Here is a 12,204-nt window from a genome sequence, read left to right on the forward strand (position 1 = left end):
CATGGTACATTGGTAGTCAGTTAATTGGTTGTGTCACACCTGACTACACACTTGTCCCTTCACATATTTAATATGAGATTGGAGTTTTTTTTCTTTTCTTTTTTTTTTTTAAGAACGCATATTTACCTAGGCATACCTTTGAAACTGAAATATTCCATATTAAATGTCAAGTCTGTAATTACTGCTAAGGACGTGTCGGCCTAAGCAGGAGCTGAAAACATTAATGAACACAAAGGATAAATACATCCTACCTTGTTTCTACCGCATTGCGTTAATAAGATTAGTGTAACGCTGCTGGAAAATCTTAAATGGTGGGTTTTGCCAGGGAATTATATCGGATGTAATTCCCTGGTTGTACACATACACAGTGCATATCTTGTACGCGTAGTGCTATGATTTCTTCTCAATTTTTTTACTCTGGATAATGACGTGAAATAAACATTCTGATTGATAAAAATGTTTATTATGACTTCTGTCACGAAAGGATGTTGATTTTATAGGAGTTTTTTTCTCTTGTGGGCAACATACGTGTATCTCAAGTAAAGCCTCTGCTCTGTTTATTCCTTTGTTCCTTTATTGATGTTGATGAAATTCTATGATAGACAGTTATTCAGAGACAATTAATAAAAGTTTTTACTTCTTCATTGAGAATGGATCCCTTTATATTTTAAAGGTTTTGTTCTATTTCATTTTGTTATTATTGATATTTTTCTGCCAAGAATCCGCACTATCTTAATGCCCTCTAGTTTTCCAATTGTCACATAATTATTAGTTAATTTCAAGTAATCTACCAGGAATTTTGTAAAACAAATGTCCTGAATTGTTAAACGTATTACATTATTTTATCCCTCTAACAAATCATTTCATGACAACAACAACAACAACAACAACAACGAAAAAAAAACATCTTTATACTTTATACAATGTGCCCTGGTGTGTTTACAAATCACCGCTTAGGTTCGTTTACTTGAACAGATTTGAGAAGACGAGTAACCCTGTATATGTGAATGCGCCTTACTTTGCACCGGTACACGTATTGAATGGATTGACATTAAAGTACTGACTTGTTTTGAGGGGATACTGCATTGTTTTTTGTTTTTGTTTTTTTAAACACGATAATTAATACGTCTGGACAAGATTGAATCCATAATGGTAGCAACTTATCTGTTTGAGTAAGAGCGTACGTGTGTGTGTGAGTGTGCATGTGCAAGTGTGGTCATATACTATCAGTCAAAACATTCATCGCCAAACTCACCTGTTATAGCCAAATATACTCCTATGGCAAAATACCCCCCGGGCGTCAACGGTTTTTCGGTAACATTGGACGCGAATTCCGTCTCGTTCATGTCAACAGTTGCTGTAGCTTTTCGCGAACCTTGGGAAAAACAGAAGCCAAATGCGACGCGAAATGCTCAGTTAGTCAAAAGTGAGACAGCGATATAATGAGCGCAGCGCAGTATTAACATAGATGTCGTGATCAGTACACGTAGTCACGCAACTAGGAATGTGACGTGTTGCTTCATGAGGGTTCTTCACACTCCCGAATGGAGGGTCGGAAGAACTGGCGGACGTTGTTTTCGTAACTTAAGAGTAGGTGTATGACCCTAGTTTTACACTGATATAAAGGAGATGGACGTATCAAAGTATTAACATAAGACGACACTTATGGTCACTCTGATATATTTTCTTTCCAACGTTCCCTTTTGTTTTTGTGAAGGCGAAAGGGAGAAAGAACGGTACTTTGAAGCTAAGGGAAAAGCAGGTGGCCCGATGCGCCCCTCTTCCAAACCCTCACCTCACCCCACCCCCACCCCCTTCCCGGGCAAATCAGCCCTTGACTGCCGCAAATGCTATAGCGACATTAAAAGTATGAATTGTACTATCTTTGAAATCTGCAATGCAAAATAACAAGTGCCAGAGTGAATCCGACAAAGTTATCTGCAATTAAAAATGATATTTCAATTCCGTTCAGCGGAAGGCAAAGAGTTTCCCACGGCGCCCTCTCTTTCTACGAAAATCAAAACAATTTCCTTGGCTAACGTACCCTCCGCCTTATAGTAAACAGTTTTGAGAATTGTAAATGAAAATATATAAAACATGTTATGTGGATTGGATTTCACCTTTACCAATGATGTATTGTGGTAATCAAAATCTAAACTATTGTATGATGAAATAAGAAAAGCACTCTATCTCAGAGATTGCAGTCATCCTCCAAGTATCCTGCACTGATAGGCCGCATTCACAACAAAGTTGTTCCGCGGACTTACATATCCACGAATCAAATATGGCCGACCCACTTGAAAGTTTGCCGCACCATCCCCTAATATACACTGAATGGATTCCCCCACGGGGATTATGTGACGAGCTTTTAAGTGGGTCGGCCATATGTGATCCGTGGAGCTGTTAGTCCGCGGATCAAATTTGTTGTGAATGCGGGTATAGACTGATCCGATATATTTTGATAGTAAAATGCACATCCAACCGATCCACTACCCCAGGTCAAAATCATTGGCCCTAGACTATGTCAAAATAATGATGAATCCTTTAAAAATTCTTGGCTACAGATGGTGACAGGGATGAAGGACCACCACCAAAGTCTTATCGCTTTTAAATAAACCCATTTATGACCTCAAAAATTTCATTAAAATTCATTCGAAGGTTTTTGAGTGAAGCTGGTGAGGAACTGGAGGAAACGGCAAAGCAGAAAGACAAAAGCACCACCACCTTGGCCTCGGTAGAAAATTGAAAATGTTTTGATGACAGTATCATATTACACATGTGCATGCATCTGCTTTTATATCAAATAAAGACCTATGCCACAATTGTGTTGATCTAGTGGAGAGACCTAATATATAGCTCAGAATATAGATCCTAAAAGTAGGCTACACGATACAAAAACGAAGAAGCGTCCATAAATCAAACACTATTCTATCTTTAAATTAGAAATGCAGCGTGGTAGGCTTGATGTTGGTGGACTGAGATTTTAGCCCCGAAACTGACACGGATTAAAAATGTAATGAGTTGTATGTATCGCACTTGTCAAACACGCATTTGTGATAAGACACATGTGTACTGTGTTGCATTATCAATATCTGTAACGGCTGATTAGCAATATTTATGATGAGTATGTCGATTATTATTAAATATGCATTATTGAAATTCTTTGAATTTTCTGTTCCCTTTACCACCAAGTAACGTATATACCATACCCAAACAGTTGAAACTTGCTATCAAAGAGTTCTCTATGGGATTTTAAATTCGTAACATTGCGAGTAAAATTTACTAGTTTCTAAATCCATTACGAGAGTGACTTAAACTATATAAAAACTTATAACTCCCAATCAGGTTTTTAGGTGGCTTATTTGTGAAATTTTATGGAAATTTTATTGTATGAATTTGCGCTTAACTGAAAATGAAGTTGAAATGCATTTCAGAATTTAAGTTTTGATATAAATATTGCAGAGCCGCATTTTGTAACCAAAATTTTTATGAAAACGCATTTTCAAATTAAAGCCATTTTTCTTTTAAACTATTTGAAGAATTACTTCAGAGATATAGATAGTGTGGAGGTGAATAACCTTGTCTTTTCTTCTTCTTCTTCTTGAGGCGTTTTAGTTTGTTCATTTGATTGCATTCAGCGAGAGTCCCCGTGAAGGTAGCGTGCATTAGCTAGGTCGACAAGATGCATTGTGAACGGCCCCTATGGTAATTATTCCCGTCCATTGCGTGACACTCTTTGTAAACATTTAGATCCGTTTCCCACGGAAATGCGCAATTTGAGCTACCTTGACACCATACTCAAAACGCTGTTTTATTTTTCAGACAGCTTGTTCAATGTCAAATGTATCACGCATAGGCTTATGCAAGAAATTAGTCACGAATTAATTGACTGAAATAGTCACTAGAGACTTGCTAGTCTTTGTTATAGCTGTGACCCGCCTACGTTTATCTGTTTGTGATTGTGTTATGAAATACATGTAAATCTACAGTGCACAAGAGCGATGAAAGTTCCAAAAATCTTGTTAAACATGTCCTTGGAACTATTTGTGTTAATTTATCGCCAAAAATGACTTGTACTGCTTCTCATCATTTTACTATATGCAATCTTATGTAGCGAATGCTTAGAAAACATTGTAGCATAGCGTTGGTTAATCATGTAATATTTTTTTCATCGTCATTAAATAATCTGCTTATCGCTATGCGAAATAGCTGGAAAGGGGGCGTGTTTTTTTTTCAAAAAACTTCGTAAATTAAATTTTGGAAGGGAATCAAAATACGAGTGCACAAGATAATCTGGAAAAATATAAAAGGAAGCACTGAAATAGTATGGAGGCTCAGGCATGAAGTAAGCTGAAGTTGATATTTAAACGTTTTATAACCAGTGTAGCTTTCAATTACAAAAACATGTTTTGTGCCACCACGTGCGTCACAGCAGCTTAGATAGACTGGATTAAGTAGTAAACAGCGAGATATGCAGAGCATGCGCGATTAAGTTTTGGAAAATGAAAACCGAGTGTTTTTAAATGTTATTTTCATCCTTTTAAAGGCATTAATTTCTTTGAGCAGATATGTTAGGTTATAATTAAGCATTAAATGTCTTTTCGGTTACAATGGGATGAGTTTTCGTTGACTTTGATATTAAATATAGGCGAAATTCTATGCCACGGTTTTTTACAAGGTTGCATATTATGTCAAATAAACCTGGGTTCTTTTATTTGTAGGCCAGCCTGGAAGAATTGCTGCTCATTACGTCAAGTGCTGCAACCTTGTCAAACAGGGAGGACCCGGAGTACTATCGCAATCCCAACCGTGGTCATTGCGTTAGGTGAGATCGTATGAACGCAACGGATCAGTTTTGTCTTTACAGTCAGGAAAATGACCTTCCAATTTTAAGTACCGGCTGATCCTGGATGTTGTTTTTCAATATTATTTTGTAAAATGGATTGCTATTTTTGGTTTTGCTAGCGGAAAAAATAGAAGCAACCTTTGTGTCTTTCAAAAGTAGGGGTACCCTCAATTTTATTAAATTCTTAATTTCTTAAATTGTTAGTGAACAGAATAAGGAATTCATTGTCAACTTTATAATCAGAGGATATGGTGTAAAAATGCAAGGACTAGCCTTAAGAAAAAAAGTTACCCTGGATTTGTTAAATCGGAAACAAACAGGAAGGGGAACTGCATAGTTCATCTTTATTACATGTGGAAGTGGTGTACAGCGAAATATGATATGCGTATTATCACTTACCCTGCCGCTGACCGCCTCAGCCACCACAAAAAATTAAGCTTTAGAGATAACAGTTTGGACGCTGTGAAGACGGGAGTCTTCTGGAAGCAATGGAGAGTTTTACGGAGGTGAAAGTTAGATGATCACTTTTTGCGCTATGAGAGAGAGAGAGAGAGAGAGAGAGAGAGAGATGGAGAGAGAGAGAGGGTGTAGGTCTTTGTGTGTGTGTGTGTGTGTGTGTGTGTGTGTGTGTGTGTGAGAGAGAGAGAGAGAGAGAGAAGGAGAAAAGGAGAAAAGGAGGGGAAATCGAACACCACTGAAGGGCTGTGTTATCAATTTTGTCATGCTGGGAAATAATGTAAAGAATCCACAGACCCGTAGACTGTTCTCAAATTAATTAAAGTTTAACTGACATTCGATCAGGTGAGTCGGGAATCGCCCCATTCCTTGCTTCACTGCAATATGATAGACAAATCCAGAGAAAGAAAGAGAGAAAGAATTAGAGAATGAAGGAATAAAAAGAAAGAAAGAGGAGAGGAGGATTAGTGTTAGGAAAGAACTGGAGGAAACTATTTGGGTGCTATTTACTCATGAATTGACAACATTACTGAATGACCTGTTTATAGTAATTCATGCTGCGAGTTCACACTGCATTCTTTGAAAGAGTAGTATTTATCTAGAAGGCCATTTGCTGGCAGGGATACACGCGAATCAATACACATAGATAGCTTTATACTTTTCATATAATGTTTGCATAAAACACACGAATGTGTCAATATCTATTGTGAAACATGACCCTATTTTCCATGGAATGTCAGCAAGAAAGTGGCGGCGGTCTGTTGGAAAAATGGGATTTTCGTTCCCAGAATTAAAAAGGCCTGTAAGGGTCGATTTTCTGTTCACCGACTGAAAAGAAGTAAGCAACAAGATTCGTGCATTTCCAAACAGCTTTATTCCCACTGCTTTAAGTTCTCCTCTAATGTACCCACTACCAGTCATATTTTTGCCCCCTCTACATTACATCTCATTAAAACATTGCCTATTAATAATTAACTGAAGATTTTATCCAGTCTCACGAAACAAGTGCCACGAGAGGCGCGCGACATCCTAGGGGTCCTGTGGCCCTAAAGAGGCAACGACCAAAATTTTAAGTCTACATTTTTGACCAAATTTTTTGGCTAAGTTCTTATGTGATACGTGAACCAGCGGTGATACCAAGTCGGTGTCAAATGCGATATACGGATGGGTCCGGTTCCGACTTTGGCCGGGTTAGCCTCGCCCTAGATTCTGACCCACTGACGTCACGTTAACCCTAACCTGTACGAATCTATAATGGAATGATATACAAGGGCCCTCATGCAGTTTCTTAACATTGGTCCCATATATCACGAGTAGAGACTTAACGGGGCAGATTTAGGCCGTCTTCTGGGTCTTCCTGAAGACGATCAGATTTTCAAGTTTACATTAACGGGTATCTATTTTTTTCATAATTTTTCTTAAATTAACCCGTTTTATAGAGGAATTGCGCATCAAATGTATTTATCTATTACGGGAGGAAGATAAACATGCGAGATAGATCCCAGCGCTAACCGAGTTTTAATTGATCGATAAATACATTTATCTTCTTAACATCTCCACCACTTAACTTGCATTATACATATCCAGAAATATCTGTTATAATACGTTCAAACGAATCATGAATAAATGAGTAAAAATATGCTTTGCGGGTGTATATCCACGTGCCCAATGTCCTTAGAAATATTATTCTTGGTTATTATTGTAGACGCCCAAGAGTTACGTGTTACGGCTAAGTTCACACTTGGCAGAATTCAGAGAGGTATGTTTTTATGGATTTATCAGTTATTTGTGCCAATTAAGGTACAGTTTAAGAAATGTCAGCATTTTCTAAATTAAAATGCTTTCATGTTTAATTGTTTGTTTGGATATTTGGCAGAGTGTGTATTAGCCATTCAAGAAACATTATAGCAACATTACCCCGGTAGCTACTGCACTTGCGCACTTCATAGTGAGAACGAACCAAAAATAAATAATGATTCAGAATAGAAAAAATGAATAGAGTAAAGTTAAAAAGAGTATTTATTCCCTTGTTGTTATAAACCAGGTGAAATATTTAAATAATTGGATTATTGATTTAGCTTGGGTCATGGTATAGACTAAAACTTAGGTCTGAAAGTATAGACCAGGGTCTGATTTTATAAATAAAAATAAACAAGTTATTTATTTTTGTCTGTTTTAGTTCAAAATAAATTCTCAGCAGTCCATTTTAATAGAGGAAGTTATCGGTCTTAAACATTTGCCAGGTCTTTCTTGCCATACAACAGGCACAATACTTCAATATTTCATACTACCAACTCATTGGCCTACTTCTGATTTATCTTGGATCAGAAAAGACTTGCGTTTTGGCTAGAAAATAAGACCAGTTTTCGAGCTATAGCTATTTTGTGAAGCCGAGTCCAGGATTGCCCCACAATAATCCCACAAAGGGAGCATTAAACATGCACGCGTCTAGAACCGGCTTAGAGCCCTTCTCGGGTATGGCACGTGTGAATGCCACCCCACCGACAAGGGGTCAGTTACAGCGTTTCTTTAGCTCGCAGGGTGTGTTGATGTTAAAACGGCCAGAGGAGCTGGCACAAGATAAAAACAGATACCGTTTTGCTTTAGCTCAGTTTGGGCATCTGTCGACCAAGTAAGCCCCAAGTTGGGATATACCGGTACTTGGAATTTGCACTTTATGTAAACTAATTAATAATGACTAGCATGTTGCGCTGCGTACAGTAATCGCGTTGTCTTACTTTAAAAATAATTTGATTTGTCAGACCAAATGGAACAAAAAGATGTATTCCGTTGCATCATTGATTGTTATTCGATCAAATGGCACTCCAAGAATAGCGAGGCGACTTAATATTTTGATATCCTAGTCATCTAAGAGCCCATTCCCATAGACAACATCGGTCTACGTAGATTGATCCAGGTCTGAGGGGACTCTCGCTGAGTGCAATCAGCTTAACTGAATGACACGACTCCTCTTGTTTCATATAATCACCAGCTTTCCTGTATTCTTCTTAACCTCAGGAGAAGGCGTGTTAATCTGTTAAACTGATTGCATTCAGCGAGAGTCCCCGTTGTGTTGGGTCGATATTCATATTCGTAGGCTGATGGTGTCTATGGAAATGGGCCCTTACGCTGGTTCTGTACATATAAGAAAAGCTTAATTAAGTGATATTACGGAAAACAAAACAAAACAAAAAAAATAATAATCCATCTTTTTTCCCTTTTTTTAATGACAGTTAATGAAATTCGAGGCTTTTTAAAATAACTTTCCGTCTCGTTTGAAGTGACCAACCACAATAAGCAGTACATACTTTTTTCAATTAATTTTTCTTTTATTAATTAATATATCGACTCAGATATTCATCCACATTCATTTATGTATATAGTTATCTAAAAAGACAATTTCCATTACTGCAAAGATATGACAGAATGCGATTGCAAAATGGAAAAAGACAATTGCAAGCTATCGATTTTTTTCATTTTTCTATCACTATCTTGTCCTTTCATGACATGAATTCTGTATTATTTCGGTACGTAAATGGATAGCAAAGCGTTTTCCATGACCTTTCATATGTATTTGTATAAGACCGCTGCTGTTTTGATAAACAATATGTAAACCTTAGGGAGATCCGCCATTCACATCAAAACTATTTTGAAATACCCTGAACTTCTGGTTCGAAGTGTGCCAGTTTTTATTTTCATTTCCAAATTTCCTTACGGACACTTTTGTCCTCAGACAGGTACTTGCATTGGTATGTGCGGTTTGGCGGAAAAAACTTGTCTGCCTCTCCTCAGAAATTTAAGGCTGGTTTGAACTAAAGAACAATCGTTTTAAACCTGTAGACAAGTGTGTGTGTGTGTGTGGGGGGGGGGGGGGGGGGGGGTTAAAAACGCGCTTATTGTCGGAAAAGGTTCGCTATTAATCGAAATTTGCTATAGATTTTTTTTAGATGGGTCAACAAAGGGGGTTAAAAGTTTCACATTCCAAGTAAAAGGTCTTCAACTTTTAGTCATTTACTTTTAGAACACAGTGTCTTAGAGAAAAAAGCTGGTAAATTTTACGGTGAAAGGGCATTTATGATATATGCACCCAAAGTTTGGAACACTTTACCCTCTGAAATACGAGCAGCAGGTGACATAGATACTTTTAAAAAGCTTTTGAAAACTCATATTTTTAGAATAGCCTATCAGTAGCTATCATATAGTTAATTTTAGTTTTTAATAAGGTGTACTGTAATTTTATGATTAATTTTAAATGTTGTCACTTTAGGTTCTTATCATTTTAGAATATGAATAATTGGTTCTTTAAATTAGTTCTTAGTCCTTTAAAATTGTAATGTGTTCTTATATTAGTATTGTGTTATTTAGCTCTTTTAAGTGGATGTTGTAAGGCGCATTGAGATTTTTAATGGAATGCGCCATAGAAAAATAAATTATTATTATTATTATATTATTATTAAAAGCGCCCTCCCTTTGAATTGCTGGTTACAGGCCCAGCTGCGTTTTGATATTTGATTGGCAGGGTAGTACGAGAATATAATTGTTTCGGATAACGTTGCCCTAAGTCCTTATATTCTAGTGGGACTGAAAAACACAACGGAAAAAAATTTGGCTTTCGTTTTCATCTTCCTGCGAATACAGTTTCAAGGCATCTTCACAGACGGTAATAGTTTTCATCATTCTGTAATGTTGCTTGATATTTTTGAAAAATCCTTTACTGCAGTATGGACAACAGCACAAAAACTAGCGGATCTAAAAACTTTTATATATTTGATACATTATATCCTGGCTTAGTGTTTGTATACATTTTTTGCCCTGGTGAAAAATGGGGACGTTTTATCCAGCGTTCACGCTGTTTTTATCAAAAGCGGTCCAAGGCGTTTATCAATCCATGGCCAGCAAAAGCAAATGGAAAAAAATGCACATTGTCGATTATTTTCAATGCCCTGGAGATTTATTGTTTAGACGCAAAATGCCATAGCAGGTGCTGTGGTTATTAGATGATGTTAGATGATGTTCCAATCAAAAAAGTAGCCAAAGCTTTTTATATTTCTAATGATTGTTTATGTGCTTGCATCTGTATTTATGTGGTTTTTATACACCGCAATTCGACATCATTTAGAATCCTGATATAAATTCGCCACCCTGATTACCATAGCACTAACAGTGGCCCGCCTCTGCCATTAACACGCTTTTGCTACCCTGAGTATGAAGGCTTTGACATTGACTTTTCTCTACACAGTATATATTCTCCTTTACCCTGAGAATGCTGAGTACATGTAAGGGATCATTCCCAGACCCTATCGTATTTACTTTGGATCGATCTATCCCCTAGGGGATTCTCGCTAAATTGCAATCAAATTAAGCGTCTTAGATGTATGTCACGCCTACCTAAGCTGAAAAGGGATAATAAACTATCGTTTAGCAGCTTTAGTAGGCGTGCCAGACATCTAAGCCACTTCAGCTGAAAGCAATTTAGCGAGAAACCCCGTGGAGATGGACCGATCCTGTTAGATCGACCTAGGTATGGGAACCCAGTCTAACACTACTGTATCCATCACATGTTACATGAAGTTATCGCCCTGAGTTTCAGAGCACTGTCGATTATCCTCTTCTTTTAACCACACTCTCACCTATGGTAATGGCACACATACAGCGTACATGTACATATAGGTGCACGGGTTTTGGAAGAAAACGTCATTATAAACTCTATGAAAACCAGGGTGAAATCATGCAGACACAAGCGAAGCAGCCCCCTTGCTCGTCAGTGATCTGCTCAATTATAGAGCTGTCATTGAATTAAACCGGGCAAATGCGGGATCGACCCTTTACTATATCGATCTGGGTAGCGCCAGGCCGGGTGGATAACAACGTCCTCCGGAGGGCCAGTTCACATGTCATTGGTTTGAATTGGCTTTGAACCGGTCTTAGGTCACAATTTGAAGGTTAGTGGCTACTAAGCCGATTCAAACTTTCTTTCTTTTCATTTTTCTTGCCCATATTAAAAAAATGGAAAGATACTTCTAATTTGAGTAAATCCAAACTTATGTATATCAGTCATAGACACTTTCGTCTCTCTGACCAGTTCTCGCTGCTACTGCTGCTATCACTCAAGATGTTCCTTCCTCCCTATTCTCTCTTCAAAGAAAACAATATTAGGAGCAAACGAGAAAAAAATGAGCATTTTTCTAGCCCTGTGCCCTAAGTGTTGCTATAAAATCGTCCCCGGTTGTATGATGCTTAATATTTGCCGAACATTGCCAGTTTTTTCAATCAATAGAGCACAGATACGAGGTTTGAAATTCGCGGGATTCTGCGAGATTTCGTCATTTTCGGGGACGTGTAAGATGATGCCCAAAGTTCGGGCGGTTTAATCAACAGTGACTACAGCTGTCAACATGATTTTCTGCATCGTTTTGGGTGTATTCACCGAAGTGGCAAATGGGAAAGACTGTATCGGTAGATTTGACAAGCATAATAACGAACTTCTAAACAAGATGTCAAGGCTGTCCCCGGAAGTGGGTAGGTTACGCAATAAAGTCGAAATATTCGCAGTATTATCGCGTACGTGCAAACAAGGCTAGCTTCGATGCCTTATTAAGCGCAACCCCTTGGCGCCACCTCATTTCTAGCACTACACATGTACCTGGGTAAACCACTGCATAGAGGGCTACTAGAGCGGCGGCTTAGGTGCACCGTCTCCAACACGAGTGCTGCAGAGTTCACTGAATCAGTCAAGATCCCGAATCGATATCGATAAATAGAATGTGAACGAGGCCGGTAAGCTTCAGGGAAAAAATCAGTGTGCAAATCCTTCTAGCAGAGACTCAGTTGGCCTTGAATCCCTTGCACAGGAACATACAACACCGGTAAGTGTGCTTAGCCCCCTCATAATTATATAGCTT

At 38.0% G+C, this 12,204-nt stretch overlaps 1 protein-coding gene across 4 annotated transcripts in view; it reads left to right on the top strand.

Moving 5' to 3' along the window:
* The window catches only part of LOC106181533 (neurexin 1), a 38,739-nt gene that overhangs the window by 14,286 nt on the left and 12,249 nt on the right, over positions 1-12,204 (top strand). Inside the window, exon 2 of one of the 4 annotated variants that reach the window (XM_087012887.1) lies at positions 4,722-4,825. The exons of 1 other annotated variant lie outside the window; for it this stretch is intronic. The gene's annotated coding sequence lies outside the window, so the exon portion shown is untranslated. Of the gene's footprint in view, positions 1-4,721; positions 4,826-11,679; positions 11,822-11,923; positions 12,169-12,204 lie in introns of those variants that run through there. 2 more of the 4 variants (XM_087012890.1, XM_087012884.1) reach the window with 2 other exon arrangements.

Source organism: Lingula anatina, chromosome 5, assembly GCF_051362555.1.
Source record: "Lingula anatina isolate TDL-2025a chromosome 5, LinAna3.0, whole genome shotgun sequence".
NCBI lineage: Eukaryota > Metazoa > Brachiopoda > Lingulata > Lingulida > Lingulidae > Lingula > Lingula anatina.